Source organism: Cydia amplana, chromosome 16, assembly GCF_948474715.1.
Source record: "Cydia amplana chromosome 16, ilCydAmpl1.1, whole genome shotgun sequence".
Taxonomy (NCBI): domain Eukaryota; kingdom Metazoa; phylum Arthropoda; class Insecta; order Lepidoptera; family Tortricidae; genus Cydia; species Cydia amplana.
Genome location: NC_086084.1, coordinates 2520724 through 2548684, shown reverse-complemented (window position 1 = coordinate 2548684; position 27961 = coordinate 2520724). Strand labels below are relative to the sequence as shown.

The window sequence follows — 27961 nt, the reverse complement described above, 5'->3', positions numbered from 1 at the left end:
CTTCCACCGAAAATTGGTTTGAACGAGATCTAGTAAGTAGTTTTTTTTAATACGTCATAAATCGCCTAAATACGGAACCCTTCATGGGCGAGTCCGACTCGCACTTGGCCGCTTTTTTTAAGTTGTCCCCTACACTTTTTTTTCAAATTTGGGATTTTTTATGTTATTTTTACTCAGAATCACGAGCTCTTTCTATCCTAATAGGAGAAAAAAAGTGTGCCAAAATTTCCATAAATTTTTCGATCTTTCCATTCCGCGACCGCCATACAAAGTCTATGAAAAATGGTGACGGAATGGAAATAAAAACCTAAGGACACTTTTTTTCTCCTATTAGGATAAAAAGAGATAAAAAACGCCCATAAATGTATTTTTTTTATCCATATCGCTTTCGTTCACAAAAGCTGGCAAGTTATCCGAAATCACTAAAAACTACGTAACGTAAGTAATCGAACTTCGTTTATTTATACTGACTTCTTTGAGCGTTTGATTCGCCTGTGATCGAACTGATCTGTAAAGGATGACTCACGCTAGACCGGGCCGGGCCCGGTGCGAGGCGTCCGACACGTCATTTTCTATGACGGCTGATCGGTGATCACGTGGTGCTTTCCATAGAAAACGAAGCGCCAAAAGCTCCGGCCCGGCCCAGGCCCGGTCTAGCGTGAGTCATCCTTAAGCCGTCGCAACGACACGACAGCTTGTCGAGTCAAAGAGCACCGACGGCCGTAAACAGTCCCGAACATGACTTTTATTCCATATTTATTGACCGAAACAGCCCATAAAAATCGATTCAACATCCGATACCCCGGTGTCACGTTACCACACAGGTGTTCGGCCGAATTCAAATTTAACGATTTTTATTCGTTTTTAATTAATTTTAAATGTCGAATATGAATAATTTTAATGGTCGGATTATTAAGGTGCCATCCACAGAACTGGTTGGCGCAAATGTAGAACTTTCTGCATTGTATTTATGGTTCAATTTTATGATGGCATTTGGCTCGTTATTTTTTAGTCGGTAATTTGATACTTATTAATATAGTCAATAACATATTAAGGTAGGTATCAGGTGTTTACTAACAGCGATTTAATGAATTCATAGCTTCATTTTCACCTAGTTTTGCATAGCCATTATTTGTAGGTTTAATTTTCCTGTGAAAATAGGATACTAATTATAAAACGAAATAAATTAATATATGTAGTTTTTATTTTATTTTATTATTTTTGCACTTTATTTTTTTGACAAAGAGTGGTGAATATACAAGGTGTAACAAAAATTGTGTCGGCGTCTAGTTAGCGCTATGGAAAATGGCGTCGCTGCGCAGTTGCGCCAACGTTGCGTCGAGCAGCAGTCATAGAGTTCGCTAGACGCCGACGCTCGAGAGACGCTAGTGTGAGGTGGCCCTTAGGCCCCCTGATAATCTCGACAAGAAACCAAGAAAGGAGGTTGACGGATCAATTATTCGGCCATTAGCTTTAATGGCAGTTTGTAGCACGCTCTCGATCAGTTTATTAATAATATTACTATTATGACTATTTAATTATGACTCATCGCCAATCAACGTAATTAAATTAAGTATAAAATTAATGTTAGGTTAGGTAATAACGTATGGTCTAAAATTAAAGTATGGAACGTCAACTGACCTGCTAGCATGAGTTGCGTTCCCGCGCGCGACTTCAAGTATGGACTCGCGCGGGAGAACGCAACTTATGCTAGACCGCCTGGTGTGTATAAAACGGCTTGTAGGTACTCGTAACTTATTAGGGAACAAATCAAATAATTTTATTATAAAGTGTGTTTTTGTAAAATTTTCTTTTAAGAGGTCCACGGGAGTTGTTTTTATTTCTCACGGCTGTAACATCGGTCTCTTTTATTGAAATAGGGGCTTGTTATTAATATTATTATCTAGGGATGAAATTATGTTACAAGATTATTTTAATCACCACAGTTATTTGCGGTTTAAACCCGCATAGTGCGAGAAATTATGTTGTAATAAATAACGTTATTAGATATGATATTCAAACATGCTATTTAAATGTTTTACTGGATCAACATCCTCATAGCCTAATATTTACTCAGGAAAAAGGAGGAAATAATCCGTAGACGGATTACATATGACCCGAAAATACGTTGCCATAGAATTTTTTGGAATATTTTTCTTACTTGAAAAAACATTTATTTACATAATTAAATATACATATTACATAGGTACTACGTACAATACGAAACTAAATTAATAACTAGCTTAAATCTAAAATTCTATAACTAATTTTGTATTAAGCAGAAACGTCTGCGAACGATGCTATTAAGCTTCGAAATAAATTAAAAGTGGAAAAATTCAGCTTAATAGCATCGTTCGCAGACGTTTCTGCTTAATACAAAATTAATTTAGTACCTATAGGATAAGCGCATCGTTACTGGTGAATTCCAATATGATTTGGAACTCTGGTAGCCGTTTAAGAAGTGTAGGACTCTTAGGGTAGATGTCGCTAAGAGCCTCCCTAGGGCTCATATATGGTGGAAATATTCGCTGAATTGGGTACAGTCTTGGTAGCTCAGATGGCAGAGCACTGTACTAGTGATCCAGTGGTTGTGGGTTCAAGTCCCACCCAAGACAGTGAATTTTTCCACTTTTAATTTATTTCGAAGATTAATTCTATCATTATCTTACTTACACATCTTTTACAGAACCTCATTAAAAAATAATATGAATGAACAATATACCTACCGCACAAAAAAAATGGCTCAAGTTTTTGAAATTTAATATTGATTACACTTTTTATATGGGATTAAAATAAAATGTTCAAAAGCTAAGACACACAACGACAATAAGATGATAGTAATGACAAGACTAAAGTCCACCATTCACGTAGAGCAATGAAGATAAACTTATCTTATTATCAGATAGGAGGGAAAGTTTGCGGAATTGCAAGCGGTTATGAAATATCAGATTAGATGAAACCCGGGACATTATGCCGGTTTGTTCAAGTCTAGAATGCTAACGAGTGGTGTCAAAATGAGACCTAGATTTTGTAACTTTCAAAAATACTCGTAAGCATCAGGTTTTATGTATTATATTTTTAACCGACGTAAGAAACGGAGGAGGTTCTTGTACGCGACATTTTGGTCAATTTTATAATTTGATCTTTCGAAATTTTGTAAAAAGGCATAGTATGTACCTACTTAGTCGGACCAATCTAAATCTTCACCGACTTAGATGTGACAAATTTAGGACGTGCCTTTAAAAACTGATGAAAATTGCATTTTTACAATCCACAAGAGTGGATATTTATAATAATACAAATTTTGAGTTGGTAGTATCCTCATTTGGTTGTTGAAATTGATTTTTAAGTGATGATATTTGTGATAAATTTTTCATAGTGATAAACGTTTTGTTTTATGCTGAAAGTTCAACACTAAGTCACTGCAAAGTCTGTGCAGTTTACGTCTTTATTAAAGTTAGGATAATACATATTAAGGCACGACTATTTTTTTATTTCGGCGTTTTAAAAAGTGCTCTAGCATAATCCTTTTCTTCTCCAGGTATTAACGTTATTCAAAGACTCATCCACATAAATATTGAATAACAAATCATTTCTCCTGTTTGCAAACAGTACAAAACCTCAGACACGCAAATTTCTCAGAAATATCGTGATCAAAGCACTTCATACAGACCGACATCGCAAAAGAATCAATATAAAATTAGCCCTTCTATTTCAATACGTCGTATATCTACTCGGCTCTCATCCTAATTTCAATCTTATTATCAGTGACATAAGGCTATAATTTGCAATAGCTTTTTGATGATTTAATCTTTTTTTGAGGTAGTAAGAGAAGTTCTCCGAAGGTCCAAACTGTGCCGTTGATGTCTTTTGTATGGGTTGGTATGGGGATGATGCATGCTGACGTTTAACGCTAAATAACTTAAAAAAAATAAAAGACCTTAATTCTTTACAAATAGGTCGTCTAGAGGAGGATTCAGACCACTAGTGTGGTAGAATTTATCATTTACGCGACCCGGCGGCTTCGCACGGGTAAAATAATGATACATAAACCTTCCTCTAGAATCACTCTATATAATAAAAAAACCACATCAAAATCCGTTGCGTAGTTTTAAAGATCTAAGTATACATAGAGACAGACAGCGGGAAGCGACTTTGTTTTATACATGTAGTGACTAGTGACTAGTGACCCACCCCAGATTCAGAGTTCAGACCACTAGCATGGTAGAATTTATCATTTACTAGCAACCCGCCCCCGATTCGCACGGGTATAAATATAAACCCTAACAAATTATACACCTAAACCTTCCTCAAGAGTCACTCTGTTGATAGGTGAAAACCGTATGAAAATCCGTTCAGTAGTTTTTGAGTTAATCGCGAACATACATACAGACGGACAGAGGCGGCGGGGGACTTGGATAGAAATTAGAGCGAGTAAGACATTTTATACGATAAAAGTTTTACTCCATTTTTACTTGCTCTATTTTATTTGTATAACAATTTTGATGTGAAAACTTCTTTAGCGGCGCTGTGCACTTTTTGTGATGGGGAAAAAATTTTAAACTCGCGAGAGGTAAGATTCGTAAGACGTAAGATGGACACGTGACCTGATCGAAAAACTGTTACGATGTCATTGAGTTTTTCTTTATTGATTTAAATGCCATCTAGTGAATTTCCCTCTAACTGGTAATAATATAACTCGAGTACTAACAGTGATGTACTTAGGGGTTTCAAGTAATGCGACGAAATAACGCTAGATGGTGTTAACCTCAATTATACATAGTGCTGCAGACATTTTGCACTAGTCATGTGCAACCCGTTGTTTTTTTAGCAATGAATATTAGTACCCGACATAGATAATATATTATGTTACGTAACTGACATGTCTAGTATCATGTAATTTAAGCATATGTAGTTTTAAAATGAGAGCGATATTCCGATTGTATGGGAGCGCCCTTTTGCCGACTCTCAAAGTGTTCAGATATTTTTAGCACTTCGGGCGCTCCGATATGTCTGATGGCTGTGCGATGCCGGTTGAAGGGAAACATAGAGTAGGAATCCTCTAGACTGAGTTTAGAGCAATTATTTCGTGAAACCGATGCTGCCAAAAATACTGGGGTGCGGGGGACGAGGTGAGCGAGTCCCGTGCCGTGATTGGTCCGTTCAAAGACACGGACCAATCACGGCACGGGATTGACTCGAAGATGGAGTAAAACTACCGTATAAGTGGCAGAGGGGGTAGCGTTACTATGCTCAGTCTAGAGGATGTCTTGTCTGTGGAGGGAAAGTAGACAAGTAATGTACTACGTAGGGCTTTCATTTCGCATAAGGTTTGCATTGTTCTACGGTGGAATGCCATACTTAAGATTTCTCTGTATGTAAGAGAATCTTTGAACCACGCCTTTCGAAGTCCATGAAATGCAAATTTTATGGGACGTTACATAAAACACGATCAGAAAAACATTTTTTTTTATTTTTTATTTTATTTAAACTTTATTGCACAAAATATATACAACAATGTACAAATGGCGGACTTAATGCCAAATGGCATTCTCTACCAGTCAACCATAGGGCCAAACAGAGATACCTTTTTTGTATAAGTTTCATTACTTTCAATGCACCTTCGGGTAACTTTTCTTTTTTTTTTAAACCGGCCAAGTGCGAGTCGGATTCGCGCACCATCAACAAAAAATAGAGCAAAAAAATCGTGTTTGTTGTATGGGAGCCCCCCTTAAATATTTATTTTATTTTATTTTTAGTATTTGTTGTTATAGCGGCAACAGAGATACATCATTTGTGAAATTTTCAACTGTCTAGCTATCGCGGTTCATGAGATACAGCCTGGTGACAGACGGACGGACGGACGGACGGCGAAGTCTTAGTTTTTTACCCTTTGGGTACGGAACCCTAAAAACGAGTTAATTTTGAACATAGGTAGCAAATATCTACAAGCATTTTCACATGTAGAGGAGAACATCCGAAGATCCGAACATACGAAAACAAGTTTTAGTTAGTTTTCTGAAAGGGAAACTTTCGCTAACGCTCGTTCAATTCCTTCTAGATCAGTGGTTCCTAACCTGGGGGTAATTACCCCCGTGGGGGTAAAACTGGTATTTTACGGGGGTAATAAGCTAACCTAATATAACAATACAACAAACGTACACGTTTTATTTTTTTATTACCATTGGGAGGAGGGGTAAAATCAGGTTCCCTAGTTAGTCATAGGGGTAACCGGACTGAAAAGGTTAGGAACCACTGTTCTAGATACTTACGCGATTAAGTTTTACTGACTACAAAAATAATGTGATATATTTAATCATGCCAATTTTAATTGTTATAGGTTTATCTTTCAGTGTACGCCATACCTTATTGTTGCGGTGCAATGAATTACCGTGGCCACTAAACGCCAGTTAACACCCCCTTAAACGTCGTTTAGCTTAACGGCCGGTTAAGTTAAGACGTTCATAAAACGATACGCTGGTTGCACGGACACCATTTTGTTGCAATACCGTTACCTTTGAAGTTTCTTGGGTATGAGATGGGATTGGATTCCGAACTTAAGACAATTAATGATGCTTGTAAATTTATTTTACGGTACATATGGGGCTACTTTTCCGCACTAGTGCGTAAAATAGCACTTTTCGTGCGTATGTCCAAACTTTAAAGTGCCATATGTACTGTAAAACGTTGTTCGATACACGTGTACACGATACAATTCGCAACTCGTGTCGATTTAAAACACTCCCTTCGGTCGTGTTTTAATTTATCGCCACTCGTTTCGAATTTCCTCTTTTTCGCACTTGTATCGAAAATAACTATTATAGGTAAAAATAAAAATTGTACTTTTAAAAACATATGAAAGTGTGTTCATTAGGGCCTACACTACCTTTACAATATGCGATCGGATCAAAATACACCAGAGGGAGCCACTTCCTACGTAACTGTCAAATTTTTGACGCACAATGCTTAAACATTGCAACAATTTAGCATAAAATTTTATTAATTCCATTTTATTTAGTTTCTACTGTTTTATATCGCACTATACATATACGGCATTCGTTACTCGAACGAGCCGGTAACCCGATGCTGTGGTTACCCACGATGCAATGGCGTGACGTTTGCCTTATCTTATCTACCATCTTGGCAAACTGTGACGAAATTCAGTAGAAAATGGCGGCCGATACGCCATTTTAGAATTAAGGCCAGTATCACCCGAAAATGTCTATAGGCGAATGTGAAACTAGAATCACGATGGCGATTTTTTGAAATACGACATTTAAAGACTTTTCAGGAATTGAAATAAGAGTTTTGGTAAATGGGCCAATTGACAATTAAGTTGTTAACTGCAATAAATTGTAACCCTCATAATATATAATTAACTATTTTTTTGACTCTATCAATTAAATCATGATACAACAAAATGATTATATCTATATTACTATATAGATTTTTAAACGTGTCAAGCTTTATATAGTGATCTTTAATAAAGTATGTTTAATATTATTTCGGTAACTGAATCTAACGGCTCATTCAATGTTTTTCTAAATTAAAGTTAAATTTAAACTAAAGTGGAATTTCTTATCTCCAACATAGTACCTTATTGTCAAGTTTTCTATCCTTCCTAGTTTTTAAATTATTTACACAGTCCCGTTTAGATTTAACATCCTGTATAAATACATTTATCTTAAACATCAAACGAGTTTGATAAGGTGCTAATGTAGTAACAAGAAAGATCACTTTATGTACTTTCTGACGACACATTTAAACATCTTAAAATGCAAGAAGTAGGTATTATAATATAATATATTGGGTAGGTATATTCGCAAAAATAACCTCAGTAATTAAAAAGAGTAATTGAGATATGTTACCTATTTATAGGTAGGTATGTATTTGAAGCTGTTATGAATTCTTAATAATTTAGAGCTAACACATATAAGTACTTAAGATTTTTCTGTTTACATTTTATAAATTTCCATGTTTGTTTGTCAGAATTGTCTTTTAAGATTGAGAGAGGAAACCAAAATATAAATTACGAGGAAGATAATCACGATTTAAATGTGTAATCGATAAAAGTGTAATTTATAGTTACTTTACGAAAGATCCTATAGATACATATTATAAATGTCGCAACTGTGTCAAAATGCAAAAAACTGGCTCACACTTTCCGTAAAAGTAACCGTTATTTACAAACTTAATCCAAAATACTTACAGTTATATCCGAAATGTATCACAAACACAAATGTAACTACGAAAGAGTCCCGTGTAACTCGCGACCGTGCGTGCTGAGTGCGGAGCGCGTGAACATTGCGCGCGCTCGGCGCCCGTTCGCGTATATAGTCGACACGGAGGGCTGTGATTGGCGGAGCGCCGGCGCGCCCGCCTGACTCACTGGTACGTCATAAAAGAGGCTTGGAAATTTGGGGGTTGGACTGTTGAAAGTGGGGTAAAGTTTCCTAAACTTAAAGTTTGGGAATGTGGGGAAAAGTTTGTCAACTAGATTTGTTTATTTAAAATTACAAAATAGATAAAAGGCTGATGTAAAGAATGAGTAGGTTACTGTACGATTACAGCAAAATAGGTACTTATATATTTTATTAATGATCGGATTTTTTTTGCGGCTGCTGAAAGTCTTTTGCTTGGAAAGAAACGGAAAAAAGTTAAGAGATAAAGTTCATAATTATTTAAATTGGTAACGTAAATCTGTCATCGTAAACTGTTAGAACCAAAGATTAGAAGTAAATCGGAATCTTAATGAATACCATTTTTTGCAACTAAATATTATTTTGTCAATTAGAGTCAGACCAAGTTAACTCTGCATGGCATTAGCAATGATCAAAAATAAAAAAAATACTATTAGGTAACTACCTTTGCTTAGATAAGCTAAGAATTAAACTATCTTGTCGTAAGTTTCCGTCTAAAAATCAACTGGTAATTTCCCATTCCAATAAAACGATATGTCACATGACAAACCATAAATAGGACCAATTATAAACCGTCTAGACGGTAGGAATATACGGCAGTATTTCCCGAAGTCCGGCCACAAGTATATCCGAGAATTGTGGAATTATGCAGCAGCGACAATTATTTTAATTATTGAGAACATTTCCGCGGAAGGAGACGACTTAGTAGGTGTCTGGTTCATTGGAGCACGCGGCAACTGAATGGACAGACAAATAGATAGATAGATAGATAAAAACTTTAATCACAACATACATTATTTGTGACACAAACAAAAGACAAGAGACAGAGAAAAATAAAAAGTAAAAGTTACACAAAACATATTATTCTTTAAATTAGTCGAGGGTCATGTGTTGTGGTACAGAATAGGCGCTGACTCAGCATAAATGCTGCGGAGAGAGAAATAATATAGGTCTCAATCTGTATACTTGTATATATTCTTTCAATAGATAGACTATTATTTACTGCACACCTCAGTAAAGATATAGCTTCAGGAAAATTAATTGATTATAGATAGAGACGGGCAGACAAAAATAAACCTTTCATAAAAAGCCGGTCAAGTGCGAGTTGGACTCGCGTTCCGAGGGTTCCGTTTTTAATAATGTATTTTTTTCAGACAGATAGACGCAACGAGTGATTCCGTTTTTTCCTTTTGAGGTACGGAACCCTAAAAAGGGTTGGTGAGAAAACCAAATTCTTAGATTTTCAGCACAAACAATATTTTTCAAAATTATTCCAGCCCCACATATCCATATACTCACACTAATAAACTATGGTATTTGTTTAGGCACACACAAATTATCACCACCAGTCTGAAAATCAGCACGGAACCCTATGGCACTGCACATGCTGAGATTGGGACCCTTTAGTTTGCCTCATCATAGATTTAAGTTATATAGTTTTATGTTAAGTTTAGTTGATAAGTTTAAGTTTATTCTGTATTTCTTGTTTATTTTCCTGTTTTTTTTGTAAGGTGTGGCAATAAAGATTTATTTATTTTTTATTTTATTTTATTGTAGGTAGCTATTAATTTATTGTTTTACATCCGCAAACTAATTGAAAGCATAAACAAGACAGGTCAATGCTTCATAAATAACTAATACAAAGTTGTCTCACACGTGCAAATCCAAGCTTTGATCCAAACAAATACACACGCAGAAACATTGTTATTAGCTACTTTGTATTCTACATAAACCAATTGACGTAACAGAGTCAATGGATACTCGTTATTTAGTGGTCTATTGAAAACGAGTAAAAATCTCACACAGCTCTATATAAGACTAAGTTTTATACAATTAATATGGAACTTGAAACCTAAAGCGCGCAGTTGTTGTAGGTATGCAATAAACGCAGCGTTGAACGCATGCGATCGCAATAGTCCAGTCATTATATCCAAAAAACCGGCCAAGTGCGAGTCGGACTCGCGCACGGAGGGTTCCGCACCATCAACAAAAAATAGAGCAAAAAAATCGTGTTTGTTGTATGGAAGCTCCCCTTAAATATTCATTTTATTTTATTTCTAGTATTTGTTGTTATAGCGGCAACAGAGATACATCATTTGTGAAAATTTCAACTGTCTAGCTATCGCGGTTCATGAGATACAGCCTGGTGACAGACGTACGGACGGACGGACGGACGGACGGACAGCGAAGTCTTAGTAATAGGGTCCCGTTTTTTACCCTTTGGGTACGGAACCCTAAAAACCGACCCTACCCGTGAGTAATCAGTTCTTGGATTTTTTTATCGTAGGTCTCTCGGGAGGGTCACTGGGAGTGTAAATTCAAAAAGTAGACTTAATCAGGCTCCTGTGTATATTCGATAAACGGTTTTTCTTGAATAACTCGGCCATTTTTGATTTTACAGTAAAACCGTGAGGACAAAAATTGTAGAAAATTTGATTCTCTACAAGTTTGGTCCTCACAATTTTTCTTCTAGGATCGATATTTTGGAAATTAAATTTGAAAAAAGCGACAAATTAAAAATATTTTCATCATCTCGTTTATTTTCAACTTTACGGCATAAATGAAGAGGACTAAACTTGTAGAGAATCAAATTCTGAACAATTTTGGTTCCCACCTTTAATTTCCAAAATATCGATCCTAGAAGAAAAATGTGAGAACCAAACTTGTAAAGAATCAAATTTCCTACAATTTATGTCCTCACAGTTTTACTGTAAAATCAAAAATGGCCGAGTTATTCAAGAAAAACCGTTTTTCGAATATACACAGGAGCCTAATTCAGTCTGCTTTTTGAATTTACACTCCCAGTGACCCCCCCCCCGAGGGACCTACGAAAAAAAAGTCCAACTGTTTATTCACAGGTCAAAATCTATAATGACTGAACTACAAGGAATAAATGACAATGCGCTTACCGCGTAAAACAATGTAGTGTGATTAAATTATCAGCGCCGGTAGCACGGTCGCATTTTTATCGCTTGTCACCATGCCTGTCACGTATGTAAATGCGACGGGCATAGTGACATTAGTGACAAGCGATAAAAATGCGTTTTATCATAAAACAACTGAGCGTTCTAACGCGTGCGCTGCACGAAACTTTATCCTTATAAATTGAAGTTTTCTCGAGGGGCTACAGTATGAGGTTCTTCAAAAAAGAAGTGTACAGGGTTTTAAAGGGCTGGCAACGCGCATGTAACACCACGGTATTTGCAGACGTCCATACTCCATAGGCGAAGGTCGCTTACCATCTGGTGGGTCGTATGCTTCTTTGCTTACAACGTGCTATTTAAAAAAACATTTTCTGTTTATTTTGTAGCTACTAATTAATTTTGTAAGCTCTGAATTTGGAGGTACGCTTTAGTTTACTGAAATCTTAACATTACTTAAAGTCTATTTTTTTATTCGGTAGACTAAAATGGCATTTCATAGTATGAAATGACACATGATGTTCATACTATGAGATGTCATTTTAGTCTACCGAATAAAAAAATATACTTTAATTACTATTATCATAAGACCAAAAGTTGTCCTGCAAGTTGGTACACTCTTAACTGTCCATCGGTGGACCTTATGCCCTCTGTAATAAGGTTTACGAACTGTTAGTTAACAGTGTGGGCGATGGTAGATGAAAAGTCATAATTCAACGAAAAATTGGTGAATTCTTAGAATTTTAATTGAATTTATTGGAAAATATTAATTAAGTTACGGAATCAATTAGTTGGAATATGTTCGGTTACGTAGCTTTCATTAATTAACCGAAATATGGTTTTCTGAGAAAACTTATTGGCTTCTCAATGGACTGTTTTCGTAAGCTTTCATTTTCAGTCAGGAAATAATGAAAATATTTTCTAGAAAATTGAGTTTATATGACTTTGTACATGTAAGTAGTTACTTATTTAGTTTTCCTAATATTTGAAGAATCACACAAACCTAGCCGCAGTATAGAATATAAATAATGTATTCGTAAGCACAAACACAGAATAGAAAATCATACAAAAAAGAAAAACATAAATAAATAAATATTATAGGATATTTTTTACACAAATTGAATAAGCCCCACGGTAAGTTCAAGATGGTTCAAGTAGGCTTGTGTTGTACTCAGACACCAATACATATAATACAAATACTTAAATACATAGAAAATACCCATGACTCAGGAACAAATACCTGCGCTCATCGCACAAGTAAATGCCCTTACCGGGATTCGAACCCAGGACCATCGGCTTCATAGGCAGGGTCACTACCGATTAGCACCATAGAACTTTAAGATATGACAAATATTAGATATTGAAACGATATGGATCGGATAAGTGTCAAAAATGACGTTATCTTAAAGTTTGAACATGGCTGTAGGCCAGACCGGTCGTCTATTTGGTCTATTGAAATGGGTCTTGGAATGTAGTTACAGGTAAAGCTCACTTCGGCCTTCTTGCTACCTTTTCGTGGAGCGGCGCGTGCGCAGGCTGATGCAACAGTAGCTGCGTATGTCTCTAGCCAGCCGACAGTTACTGTGGCGAGCGAGCGATCGGTTTACCGAATATCACATTCAATGCCATAGGTAAATGTGCTTAAAGAAAGTAAACTTGTAAAATAAAATCGACATCGCACTTTCTAGTATAAAGGGTGCCATTGTACGGTAGGTTGTAAATTAGGGTATGAACAAAAGTATAGGTAATGTAGTTTATTAATTAATTTAGATATTTTCAAGATATTTTTTTTTCATACCTACTGTATATATCATTAACAAAATCTGCTGAATTACGGCATGTTTAATGAAATATTTACTGCAATTGTATGTTTTTTTCTCCAGTCAACCCTTTTCGAGTTGGCAAAGGTGCCTATCACGCTCGCAGTAGTGCCGCGTTAAATCGTTTGCAATATAAACATTTTATCTGTTTTTTGTTAGTCTGCCTGTTTGTTATTTACCTGCGGTTTTAGCCTGTAGGTACATAATATATATCTTTGAGTCACTTTTCTTCCGTATAAGATACAGCTGTTATAATAATTTGACAGAATTTCGAGATAAAAAAGATATGATTTCATTCGTTAAAATAACACTACCTATTTTCGCTAGTCAACTATTAGATAGTATCATAATATAACGCTATATCACTTTATCACATCTAATATTAGAAACCTTCCAAATCTTTTTAAAACATTTCCTTATTGTGAATTAACTAAATTGTCAAATGTAAAGTGATGTCAATGTTTTTATTTATTTATTTATTTATTTATTTATGTTAAGGAGAACCAACAGCTAGAAACTTTCAATAGATAATAAGATTAAAAACAGGAAGCCAATTACAGGAACTCACAGGTAGTTAGAAAGTATTAAATTTTAAACTAATGCTAGCACCTACGCACACACACATGCGTACAAAAAGAGAGGGAAAAAAAGAGAAAAAAAAACACAATTGAAAATGGCAATAGAAGCCTTACAATAGATCCTAAGTTTAATAAGTTTAATACTTAGTACATTAGCGCCTGGAATGTCAGAGGTCTCGGTTTTTGAAGCAAAAGTGCTAAGCGAATGCTGACGGTATATACATTGTAGGTACATGGATTTACCAAGCATGTTCAGGATGGGAGTAGTACCTAAAGATAATTCGTATTTGTATACATTTATTTTATGTTTAATTTGTTTTGCTCTCTAGGAGTTTAACAACAACAAAACCTATATTCAGGTTTCAAATTTAGTCGTGACAAGATCATTTTGAACACCTCGCCCGCTTAGCAACTTCTGCTGCTGACTGTACCTATGTCAAACAAGTGTGTTGTTGTCTAATTCGTGTTATTTTCCGTAGATTAAAATCAGGGAACTCCAAACTTTTGACGCAGTCCACCAAAAAGGGTCCGCTTATAAAAAAAAACATTATCTTCAGTAAAAACTTACAAAACAAAAAACTCTTTACGTCAGCAATTAACTTAATTTAATAGGTATACTCCCGAAAACTACGTCAGGGCCAATTACGAGTAATGCAGTCAAAACAATCATTAATTAGATTCTAGTGAGAGACGTTTTTATTTTTTTGACAGATGAATACGGTCTTTACTCTTTAGGTTCCGTTTCCACCAGATATGAGCGAAGATGCATAGCGAGGGATGTGTTTGTTAAGAACCAATAGCATCACCAGGTACACGCTGAGCGAGGAAAACAAATGAAGTGATTCTATTGGCTTAATAAGTTTTAGGCAAAAATTTCATTTTTGTTACACGCTTTTATCGCTGACTGTATTTTCTTACGACAGACAACTAATACTCATCGAGACAATTCTAAAAATCCCTAACACAATTAGGTTGCGTTGTTTCATCACAGAGTTCCTATGGCGATCTCCTGTCTCCATCATCAGATCAGCTCGATGATACCATAATATTGCATTGTCACCCGACTTACATGTGCATGCAAAATTTCAGCTCAATCGGAAACCGGGAAGTGGATCAAATTTAACTTGCAAGATTCCATTACAATTTAGTTACATACACGTCGAGTTCCTATGGCCACCTCCTGTCTCCATCATCAGATCAGCTCGATGGTACCATAATATTGCATTGTCACCCGACTTACATGTGTATGCAAAATTTCAGCTCAATCGGAAACCGGGAAGTGGATTAAATTTAACTTGCAAGATTCCATTACATGTTAGTTACATACAGGTCGACCTAATAAAAGCGTGTTAAAAAACACATCCCTCGCTAGTCGCTACGCATCCTCGCACATATCTGGTGGAAAAGAGCCTAATTGGTGCCTTAAGAATTCGTACATTTAGTACTTTATGTACATATTCTCAATCAAAGCGAAAAAAATAATTATGACCTACCTATAAGAAAGAGTTCAAAGTCCTACGACTGAAGAAAAAGGTAACGTCACACTTATATATTATGTCACCATCATCTAATATGTTTGAATCTCGACCGCGTCACAACATTATGAACACAATTCTTATCAGCGTTATCACTTATCAGATTAAGCGTGTTCCACTTTATGGAAATCTTGAATATTTTTTAAACTGTTCCGCAATTTAATATTCAGACGAATTGAATATGAAGAAGAACATCTTATGTGACATATTTCATCGGTAAATCAACTTTATCAAATGTTGTTTTATACAAAACGAAGCTTTGAATACGGGGCACAACATATAAGAAAGAGTTCAAAGTCCTACGACTGAAGAAAAAGGTAACGTCACACTTATATATTATGTCACCATCATCTAATATGTTTGAATCTCGACCGCATCACAACATTATCAACACAATTCTTATCAGCGTTATCACTTATCAGATTAAGCGTGTTAGCGAAAGATAACGCCGCATTTCTAACAAGTCTTCTCAAACATGCGTTCTCCGAATTATGACGAATATGATATTGTCAATGTTAAAACTGTACTCTTTAGAAAGGGAAATGCAAGATGAAGTAGGGGGTAAAACTAAAAACCGTATTAGCCTATCGTCTGTGTATTTAATGAGGATTCTTACCGAATTTTTAATCATCTTTTAGCTTTTTTTCAAGAACGATATTTTCTGCGTTATACCTACAGCATAACCGCGGTTTAAACTCACAATTTTTGACCACCATGCCAAAGACCATACAGAAAGGTTAAACAGTGAGGAATTCAACTAAGCAATAAATCAATTTATTTTATGAAATATTTCGATTTGTGTTTTTTTAAGTAGTCACACTACTTTATATAAATTATACACTGAAATATATCATACACCAAAGAAAAGTGACCAAGTCCAGTGGCCGAGGCGGGAATCAAACCTGCGTCTTCAGCTTACGCGGCTAACTGCGCGGCTGACATTTTCTTTGGTGTATAATATCTATTTCAATTTATAATTTATTTACAGCGAGGAATTGTTGCGGAAGAGAAAGAAACACAGCCCTTTCATTAACCTGTAGGCACGCGTGCATCGGGGCACGTAGGCTCTGTTAAACTTGTCAGCCGGGCACAATTACAAGTACCATATGGTTTGGACACTTTGGACACCTGCGAGTACCTATTGCAGTCAATGGCAGCATCAGGCTAACATTGCAAATAATCGTTTACGCTCCGTAGCGAACGAAACGCAATGTCACTGACGCACTAAATATGGAAGAGTGATAGAGATACACAAAGCGTTTCGTTGTTGTTAGTACTAGATCTAAGATCCCGTTTTCTAAGGGGACCTTGCATTTTGGAGACAAAGCAAACCGCTTGGAACAGGTGTTCCTGGGGGTGATCTGAGCTAATTTCGCCCGGTTGCCGAGAGGTCCCCCCCAGCAGGTGGGCAGGGGAGGGGGGGGAAAAGTGCCTCCGGCGCGCCTCACTCTAAATTTTATATCTGCATACATCTAGCAACTATATCAAGTTTGGTGTCTTTTTCGTATAATTTGAGGATGGAGAATTCATTTCTGTGACTAAACTTTCACTCACCCATACAAAAAAATCGAGAAATTCAAAATTCAAAAAAAATCTTTACACTTTTTTTTTTGAAAATCCTCTACATAATTAAAACTATGAGGATCTGCTCTAAAAAAAAATACATGTGAATAGCCCAGTTATTCTACTATATAGAATAATAAACTTATCAACCATTTTTAACTAATAATTGTATTTAAAAAAATGTTTTGTGTCGCACGGCGGACCGTGCTGAAGTAGGTATACCTACACGCATTTAGTTTAGACACGCATTTACTTCAAAACATTATTCAGCATAACGCAAGTAGGTACAGAAAGTAAATATTTAAAACAATAAAGGAATTTACAATAAGTACGATATAACTGAATATTGGATTATCCTATGCAGAATGAGTTGTCTACCTACTGGATAGTTTCACGACAGATCAATTTTTTATTTAGTTATTGTGACCTTTTATCTTCTACGTCTTTTGAGATACTTATCTATGTATACATAAAAATTATACTAAATTTGCGTGTAGTGTAGGTATCTAAACGGAGGTGAATGCGGTGCAGTGCAGCGGCGCTCGCGCTCAGGGACCGTTGGTATTAGTTCCCAACATCTTTATTTAACTTCCGTTAACTTGAATCTTTTCCGCCGTCTCACTATCTGAAGGTTGTCTGGAAGAGATCGCTATTTAGCGATAAGTCCGCCTGTTGTTACCTACATTTTTGTACCTGTTCATACTTTTGTAACATTTCTTTTGTAGTGTGCAATAAAGCATTTTATTATTATTCACTTTATTTATCTTTCATCTTAAGTTAGGTTTTTTATAATATGAATATAAAAGTAAAATATAAAAACACTTACAAAACAATAAAAAATACATATAAACACATTATAAAAAACCTAACCTAGGGTGCCGCCAGCAGCGGGGCAAGGCCCAAGCTGCCGGTGGTCAGGGCCGCAGAGAGAGGAACTGGCGGACTATCCGCGCCGTTTCCAAGATCACCGCCTTCTGCATCTGGCGCCTTCTGGCCCTTGATCCAACCACCTAGCGAGAGTCTCTCAAGATGTTGGTCGAGACTCTTCGCTATTAGACCGTTCACTGAAACGACTATCGGGACAATGATCGTCGAATCAACATCCCACATGGCGGTTATCTCGTGAGCCAAGTACTTACTGGACTTGTCCTTCTCGGCCTTCACGAGATTCTCATCATGGGGGATGGTGATGTCAACGAGCACGGCCCGACATTGCGATCGATCTATTATCACAATGTCAGGCTTATTGGCTACAATAGTCCTGTCAGTGATGATAGATCGATCCCAATAGAGCGTGGCACGACCATTCTCGACAACAGGCGCAGGTAAATACTTGTAGTACGGTACTTCGCGGTCCACAAGGCCGTATAGAAGAGCTAGCTGCTGGTGAATAATCCTGGCTACGAGGAAAATGAAAATACTTACTCACAGCTAGAAACAAATATCATTGACTTCATAAACAACTTCCTTTCAATAAAACTTAATAGCATAGACATCCAAGAAGTGAGGAGAATCGGTAAAAAATCAGAAAACCCCCGTCCCATTACCGTTACGTTTACCACTTTGGGCACCAAAATCAAAATAATGAAGCAAAAAGGACTACTAAAGGATACTGCTTACTACGTAAAGGAAGATTATCCACAACACATCTTGGAGAAAAGAAGAGAGCTACAGGAACAAGCGCAAGTAGAGAAAAATAAAGGAAATAGAGTCATCATAAAATATGACAAATTAATTGTACTAAAAAATAATTCAGAGACAGAATCAAGTTCAGATACCAGAAAACGGAACCTATCCATCTCACCACAAAATAACTTCAAATCCCAAGTAAACGCTCCACAGCCTCCACACAATATTCAAGTGGCAAAGAAAAATAAAACTGTAGTAACGCGGAATGCATCCCAAAGCTCACCCAGTACGTCGCAAGGACCCGTCAAACCAGGCATCCTTAACTTCCTAACTAATAAGCAATCAAACAGTAAGCAGGAAGGAGAGAAAAATAGAACCGAAGACAACTTAAACGCCTAGCAATTAGCACCTCTCTCAGAACACGCATTATACGAAAAACAAAACCTACTAACACCACAATTCCATCTTCCAAGCCGGTTGGTCACCGTGGAAGATTACGACCAAAACCTTCCAAAGAAATCATCAGAACTTATAAAACTCAGCAAAAGAAGCTCACACCAGCTCTACATATTGACATACAATGTTAGAACTCTTTCAACACATGAACGATTAATCGAACTAACTGAAGCACTAGCGAATATAAAATATGACATCATAGGTTTATCAGAAGTACGACGCCTCGGCAATGAAATTTCAGAATACGACCACTTTATTCTATGTCACACGGGCCAAACGCCGGGAAAATATGGAGTCGGTTTTATAATAAACAAACAACTAAAAAATTACATCGAGAGCTATGTTGGAATCTCTGAAAGAGTCGCACTTCTAAACATAGAAATTTCAGGTAAACCGCTCACCATAATACAAGTCTACGCACCCACCGAGGCGGCGCAAGAAGAAGAAATGAGTAGTTTCTACGAAGAAATATACGAAGCTATAAGCATGGCATATGAAGATTATATCTTAATGGGGGACTTCAATTCAAAAATAGGCAAACCACAAATGGATGAACATCTTGTAACAAGGCAATATGGCTACGGCGACAGAAACGCACGAGGACAGAGGCTCATAGACTTTGCGTTGGAAAACAAGCTAGCAATTATCAACACTTATTACAAGAAAAAACCCAAAAACAAATGGACGTGGCGCTCGCCAAATGGGCAGCATAGAAATGAAATAGATTTCATACTGTCTAACCGTCCACAAATATTTCAAAATATCGAAACTTTGAATCTAGATTATCCGTCAGACCACAGACCGCTCAGAGCTACAATAACACTTGCTAAGCCGAGGAAAAGTAGAGCCAACTACATAAATAAACAATACAGCATTCTAAAAAGCGAAGAAGAGATTTCTCAGTATAAAGAATACCTGATATATTACATAAATGCTGCAGAAGACAACAATAAAGAAGAGACAGTACAAGCCCATTAGGACAGAATAATCAACACTATTCAAACAAGCTTACAAAGTGCCTGTAAAAAAGATTCACCTAAAGACCGTAGTATTCTGACAGAACGCACAAAAAATCTAATAAAAAGAAAACAAGTATTACAAAAAACTAAAAATAAATCTAGATCACAGAAAAACGAACACAAAGCACTATACAAATTAACCAGTAAATATATAAAAATGGACTATCAAAACCACAGATTTTTAACCTTAGAAAGACATTTAGAACAGAAAGGAAGCACAAAAAAAGGATATAAGGAATTAAGAACGAACAAGACATGGATCAAATGTTTGAAAAAGAATGAGGAAACGAAAAATAGCCGTGCTGATATCATAAAGATTGCAACAGACTTTTACAGTAACTTATATAGCGCTACAACAACACGCCCGATTGAGAACTATTCACCGAAACCTCAGGTAACAAATGAAACATCAAGATATGACGTAGAGCCTATAGACTGTGAAGAAATTATAAAGACAGTACGAAAACTAAAATCAGACAAAAGTCCAGGCTCGGACCACATTACGAATGATGCTATAAAAATCGGTCAAGATATACTAGCCAGGCCACTAGCAAATTTATTTAATCAAATTTTAGAAACCACTGAAACACCAACACAATGGTCTGAATCTAATATTATTTTGCTTTATAAAAAAGGAGACCCTGAAAATATCAGCAATTACAGACCGATAAGCCTTCTGCCATCCATATATAAACTTTTTTCAACCATTATAAACCAGAGAATAAGTGTATCACTAGAACAAAAACAACCCGTCGAACAAGCCGGCTTTAGAAAAGGTTTTTCAACGACGGATCATATTCATACCTTGGAGTTAATAATAGAGAAATTTCAGGAACAAAACCGACCATTGTACGTAGCTTTTATTGATTATCAAAAAGCTTTCGATACTGTCTCCCACGAAAGTATATGGACAACACTAAAAGCTCAACAGGTAGAGACAAAATACATAGATATACTAAAATCTATATACAATAAGAGCACGAGCCAAGTAAAACTAGAAACGATTGGTCCGAGCTTTCAAGTAAGAAGAGGAGTAAGGCAAGGGGATCCCCTATCCCCAAGAATTTTTATTGCTATTTTAGAGAACATTATTAGTAAACTAGATTGGCAAAAACAGGGCTTACTGATACAAGGAAAAACCTTAAGTCACCTCAGATTTGCAGACGATTTAGTACTACTGGCGGAATCAGCACCAAACCTGCAATACATGATCGAAACTCTATATACAGTTAGTCGGCAAATAGGCCTTGAAATGAACATTTCTAAAACAAAAATCATGTCAAATTACAAAAAATCAAACATAACTCTAGACAATGAAATATTACAATATGTGGAACAATATATATATTTAGGCAAGCCAATTGGATTCAACAGAAATAGCAATGAACTAGAAGTAGAGAGGAGAGTGAAAATTACTTGGAACAAGTACTGGAGTTTAAAGCAAGTGTTTAAAAGTAAAATGCCAATAAAGCTGAAAAAGAAAGTTATGAACACTTGTATAATTCCATGTTTAATATATGCAAGTCAAACGTGGAAATTCACCAAAAAAATCCAGAATTTAATAATTACGTGCCAGAGAGGTATGGAACGTAGCATGCTAAACGTGAAAAAAATTCAAAAGATACGACATACGAAGATAAGAACGGCGATACAAACTATAGATGCTCTCAACCAAGCTCAAAAGTTGAAATGGCGATGGGCCGGACATGTGGCACGACTTAAAGACCGCAGGTGGACGAAAATCGTCACTCTATGGAAAGGCCCTCCAGGCAAGCGACGCAGTGGAAGACCACACTCACGCTGGGACGAGGACATCATAAAAATAGCTGGACCAAACTGGCATCAAACAGCACTAGACCGATCTAAAAATGGCAAACTTTGGAAGAGGCCTTCACCTGAGAGGGGTTCCTGTTTTGAACAAATTATTTAGGTAATAAATATAACTAACAATTCTAAAATACTAGACTTAAGCATAAAACAAAAATTGATTTACCTACTAACCATCATAATAAGAAATCATATCTGTAATAATTTAGCGGGAAATAAAAGGCTTTTTATTTTATTTTTATTTTTATTTTATTTATACTTCGCGGTCCACAAGACCATATAGAAAAGCAAGTTGCTGGTGAATAATCCTGGCTACGAGCTTGCACAGATTATGTCTGTGCAAGTACTCGCCGTTAGCAAGATGAGAACAACCGGAAATGATATGCCTGAGTGACTCTCCGGGACGGCGGCATGCCCCACAAATGTCGACCGTACCGTCCTTCAGGATATATTTCCGATAGTTGTTCGTCATCATTACTTCGTCCGCAATTGCACAGGCAAAACCCTCGGTTTCTCCGAAGAGGTCCCCGAATCGTAACCAGTTCACCGACCCGAGCAGGTCCACATCGGGTCCCGTGAGGGCCTTGTAGAACCGCCCGTGTAGCACCTTACTCTCCCATGCCGCCTTGCGATCCGCAGTACTTAGTACCACAGGTTTGCGCCAGTTCTCGTTTGCCAAGGAGAGCGGGGTGAGGTTCCTGTCTACTGCCACCACAACACGATGCATCCCACACTCGTTGTTAAGGAAATAATTCCTGAGATTGTACACCTGGCGGTTGTGGAGATCCTTGGCGTTTAGGAAGCCTCGGCCTCCACACTTCCGTGGGATGTACAATCTCATAACTGACGAGCGTGGGTGTAGCATGCGATGCATGGTGAGCAGTGATCGGACCCTCCGATCTAGGGCGTCCAGTTCGGTCTGAGTCCACCTTAGTATGCCAAAGGAGTATGTGAGTAGGGGCATTACCCAGGCGTTGAAGGCGCGCACTTTGTTGCCACCTGACAAAAAACTGTTAAGGACTTTTGTGAGCCGACTGAAAAAGCGCTCCTTCACCGACCGTCTAATACCCTCGTCCTCAATACCCAACGACTGTGACATACCAAGGTATTTATAGGTTTCTGATTCAGAGATAGATCTGAAAGCCATTGTCTCAGAGAGTTGTAAATTTGTTGAATTTACAACCCTCCCCCGCATGTAGATGTATACATGTAGATGTATAACCGCACATTTATCGACACCAAACTCCATGTTGATGGCACTACTGAAGACTTCGGTAGTTTTCAGTAGGTTCAACAAGTCTTGGCTATTTTGTGCAAATAATTTGAGGTCATCCATGTACAAAAGGTGAGAAATGACTTCACCCTCTCTCCGAAGCCGGCAACCTAGTCCCAAATCTTTCAGCAGGGTGAGGTTCATGAGGAGATTCAGAGCTAGGCAGAACCACAGGGGACTCAGACTATCACCCTGAAAGATTCCTCGCTCAATCCTTATAAAATCCTGCGGGCCAGAGCGGTCATCCCCGCCTCCTGGTTGACGAAGGACTGTGGTCCACTGCCTCATACACGCGCTTAGGAAGGCTCTCAAAGCTGCATCAACTTTATACAGCTCTAAGTCCCTCCCCAGCCATGAATGAGGCACCGAATCATAGGCCTTCTTATAGTCAATCCAAGCGGCTGAGAGGGCCCCCTTGTTCCGCCGGATTTGTTGGCATATGGTCATGTCTATGAGGAGGAGCTCTTTAGTACCACGGGACCCAACCCTACATCCATTTTGAGCGGAAGCCAAAATATTGTTTGCGACAATGTGCGCATTGATTTTTGCTCTCAAAATGGATGTAAGGAGCTTGTAGAGTGTAGGCAAGCATGTGATGGGTCTGTAGTTTTTTGCTTCCGTGGTACTACCGGACTTGAAGAGCAGGAAGGTGACACCAGTTGTTAAGGAAGGTGGGAGAGAACCAAGCTCGAGGGCTTGTTGGAATTGTGCTGCCACTTATTATTATTATTTATATATTTCATTTATTTTTGCATATATATCACGTCCAGAAGTAATATATTAATGTAATCTACAAAAAGAAGCATAATAACTTATAAGAAACCATCAAAACATACTTAAAAATCCTAAAAGCTGCATACTGCTCTTACAATGCAGGTACGCCGCGCGACATAAATATTTTTTTTACAGAGTTATAAAAGAAAAATGATTGAGAAGTTTACTATTCTATATATAAGGATAACTAGGCTATTGACAGGTATTTTTTTTTTGTAGAGCAAATCCTCGTAATTTTAATTTTGTAGAGGATTTTAAAAAAAAAAAGTGTAAAGATTTTTTTTTAATTTTGAATTTCTCGATTTTTTTGTATGGGTGAGTGAAAGTTTAGTCACAGAAATGAATTCTCCATCCTCGAATTATACGAAAAAGACACCAAACTTGATATAGTTGCTAGATGTATGCAGATATAAAATTTAGAGTGATGCGCGCCGGAGGCACTTTTGCCCCCCCTCCCCTGCCCACCTGCTGGGGGGGACCTCTCGGCAACCGGGGTAAATCAGCTCAGATCACCCCCAGGAACACCTGTTCCAAGCGGTTTGCTTTGTCTCCAAAATGGAAGGTGGTGGACCTTAGATCTCTTGCTATGTAGCGTAAGCGAATTGTCACCTCGGATACGTACCCAGGCCTTTTTAACTCCTTTTTGGCCTTTTGACTAAATTAAATAACAGTTGTAATGGCACGCACGGCACAACAGACACGGCAGTGCCCCCGCCAAGACGAGCAAAGCGAAGCGCAAGGGCACTATCTACCTTTTCTCGAAGCTTATCGTCGTTTTTTTGAACCCTTATAACTTGGGTTTGGATTATTATTACGCTTAAAGATTGAAAAATACAAAAAAGTGATGAATCCCTGAAAGCGTGTTAAGACGTTGGCCTTACTTTAATCCATTAGAAGATCTCATAACGTTTTAATAAGGTACCTACAAATGGTCAGTTACCAATGACGTCGCTGGTACAAGTACACCGTGGGAATACCCCAGGTAGGTTAATCAGAGCCGTTTGTATCTGCTTTTAAAAATATCGTATACGCAGGTTTTTCCCTGTATACCGGGTGTGGCCTGAAACACGAGCAAACAATTTAAACTGTAGGCTACTCCTCAAACTAACCAAAATATGTTCAGCGACTTTTAAAAATTATGAAGTTTTTAGTCTTCCTATTTTTCATACAAATTAAATATTACCTTCAATGTACGCTGTCATCAATGTAATTCACGTTGATTGTCACGCCTTAATAAACAAAACAAAATTTGCAATACATTGCGTCTTAGAATAAACTTTAAAGTGTATTAAAAATTAAAACACAAGTTATTTTTAAAAGTCGCTAAACAAATGTTCGTCAGTATGAGGTATACAGCCTACAGTTTAATTTTTTGCTCGTATTAAAGGCCACACCCGGTATAATTAGAATGTTTTTTTTTTCAAACTGATGGCAATAAATATTTTTTTCTACTCCCGTACTTTTATTTGTCATTTAAAGGGTCGTGCACACACCTTTAAAACCCTACCTTATAGTTGTCAAGACAAGTCTTTAGTCTATTCCCCAAAAAAGAATTTGTGCATACACGCAGTATCTTTTTGGCGATTTTACGATACTTCGTTAGTGTTGCCAACCTTATTTTAAATGTCATCTCTGAAAAATAAGTGAACCATAGACATGTTTTTTTTTATTTCTTTAATTCATTCTTTTCCCGCCCGTACCCTCCATTTTTGCTACTTCTTGAATTAAAAATATTTGTTAAATTTACAATTTTAGTTCAAAATAAGTGCTTGATCGTACAAAAAGTATTGTATGCAACGTTGTTTAACTGAGTCAAAAAATACTCGTGGCGTCTTTATTATCAATTTTCGGCTTCGCCTCAAATTGTTACTCACGCCACTCGCCTTTTTTGACCTCTCTTAAACAACGGTTGCATAAAATACTATAATATTAGTCAGTTGTGCTACTTGTGCTTTTATTACTTTTATTAGCATCGAAAACCGCAAAAGCCTAAAGTTAAAGGAAACATTTGAATGTCGAGAAGTTAACTAATGACCGAATGTTTTTTAAAAATATTAAGAAGTTTACCTTCAAGAACAGCAAAACAATAATAAATCCCTATTCAAGTAACCTTACAATTATACCTATTATCAACTAGTGCTGTACAGGGTGTGCGCCTAAAAGTAGAATAATTTACGAGTATCAATATCAACATAGGTCTAATATTACATTTTTATTAGAAAATTAAATTGAAATAAGAAATTATATTATTCCTTTCGCTATTTTTTGTACACTTGTACAGATATTAGGCGCCACGGTAGTACTCGTAACAATTAACAAATGATAGAAAGTTGTGTAATGTAATTCAGTTGATTGACTAGAAATTTTTTGACAACTTAATTTTAGACAATTAGGTTTTTTTATGAAATAGGTAGCTAGTGATATAGCCAAGGGATCTGGCGAACAAAATTTTAACCCATGCGATGGCCATTTCTTCCGTCGCAAGTCTTTTGCCTCTTAAAATTTCCTGGCTTTTACGCCAACACTTAAAATAAAAATTAGAGTTTTTTTGCCATGGAACCCTTAAAAATTGACGTCACTAATTAATATCTTGGTAATAAAATGCGTTCTTTTCGAAACAGTCGTCTTGAAACCGCAGATGTCGAGTGTGACTTTATTTACACGTTATTATTATAACTACCACTTAACCTGGTTTTCCCCTGGTCATCGTACCTGGTTAGTTAGGTTTCTCCACAAAAAAAAGGTACCTAAGGACGAATCTAATTCTGTAACTTAAGAATCTTAAGATAAAGTATTTCATGCGTATGCAGCCGTGGACACTGACGTACCTCGACAGTCGACAGTCAACGTCATTAACAATGTCACGTATTTCATAATTGTTGATGTGTTTTTTTTGCTTGTATGTAAATTCCATGTTGACGTGTAAAAGTGCCCTTGTGACCTATTTGCTAAATAAGTAAATGTGGATATGTTTGATGTCAAACGTAGCGCATCAGACTACTGAGGACTACTCGTCAAAGGTATTAATAATTTTCTAATAGTTTAACAAAAGCAGATATACCTATTATGTCTCTATATGTAGAAAAATGTATGTAAGTATGTGTGGTTAAGTTTTGTGCTATTATTACATCATCATAAAAAAAATGTTTCTTTCCAGCAATACGTCCCGGGTCAAATACGTTCGGGAACACCGGGGATGTCTTTACTGTGGACATTACAAAAGTTTTGATACATTTTTTCTAACGCTTTCATCTTAAAAAAATTAAGAATTAAGTGGCTAATTATACTCGTATTGTAACACCTTTTTGTAACACTATGGTTTTCGACAAATAAACATAATGAATTGAATTAAATTAAATTATATTTTTAACAAGCAGAAACGTCTGCGACCGATGCCGACGCTATTAAGCTTAGAATAAATTTTAAAAGTGGAAAAATTACTGTCTTGATTGAGTTCAAGTCTCACCCGAGACTCCGAGACAGTAATTATTCCACTTTTAAAATTTATTCTAAGTTGAATTGAATTACTTTAGTTGTAACTGTATTCTGCTAGGCCCTGTAGCTTGCGCCTAATCTCGATATTTTTAGATAAAATTTCTTTCCCTTTTTCTGATTATCTGTCCATGTGACAATTATGTGCTAAAGGCTATAAAAAGAAACCAAACATAAATTAACAATTGGCGGTTGTAAATCGCAGCTACTTCGGCCTACACTAAGTCTAGACTCTAGCCATCCACCGAGGTAACGCTGCCAGTCTTGGGCACCATAAAACAAGACAGCGACTTGGGGAGCATTTTTAATTTATAAGTTTATTTATAAGATTATTAAATTTTAAGGTTTATAATGTATGTAGTTTAGTTTTATTGTTTAGTAATTACCTAAAGTAACCCATGTTTAATTTGGGCTAAATAATTCTTTGATGTAAGATAGTCCTAGAGGCATGATTGTAATATTTGTAATAACAGGCGGTCTAGCATGAGTTGCGTTCTCGCGCGCGAGTCCATAATTGAAGTCGCGCAAGATGTATGGAGTCACGCACGAGAACGCAACTCATGCTAGACCGCCAGGTTATGAACTGCTGAAAGCTGACAAATCTTATCAACAAACAAATCCTGATGGATTCACAATCAAAAGCCTCCCAGACCC

At 36.9% G+C, this 27961-nt stretch overlaps 1 protein-coding gene and 1 long non-coding RNA gene across 4 annotated transcripts in view; both read right to left on the bottom strand.

The window, feature by feature from the left end:
* The window catches only part of LOC134655419 (CHH-like protein), an 82871-nt gene that overhangs the window by 44718 nt on the left and 10192 nt on the right, over positions 1 to 27961 (bottom strand). The window contains exon 1 of one of the 3 annotated variants that reach the window (XM_063510887.1): positions 8210 to 8316. The exons of 1 other annotated variant lie outside the window; for it this stretch is intronic. The gene's annotated coding sequence lies outside the window, so the exon portion shown is untranslated. Of the gene's footprint in view, positions 1 to 8209; positions 8317 to 27961 lie in introns of those variants that run through there. One more of the 3 variants, XM_063510885.1, reaches the window with a different exon arrangement.
* On the bottom strand, positions 10779 to 11250 carry LOC134655166 (uncharacterized). The gene is made up of 2 exons (XR_010097415.1): positions 11122 to 11250; positions 10779 to 11034 (listed from the first exon to the last, which is right to left on the bottom strand). It is a non-coding gene; the product is annotated as an uncharacterized LOC134655166 (long non-coding RNA).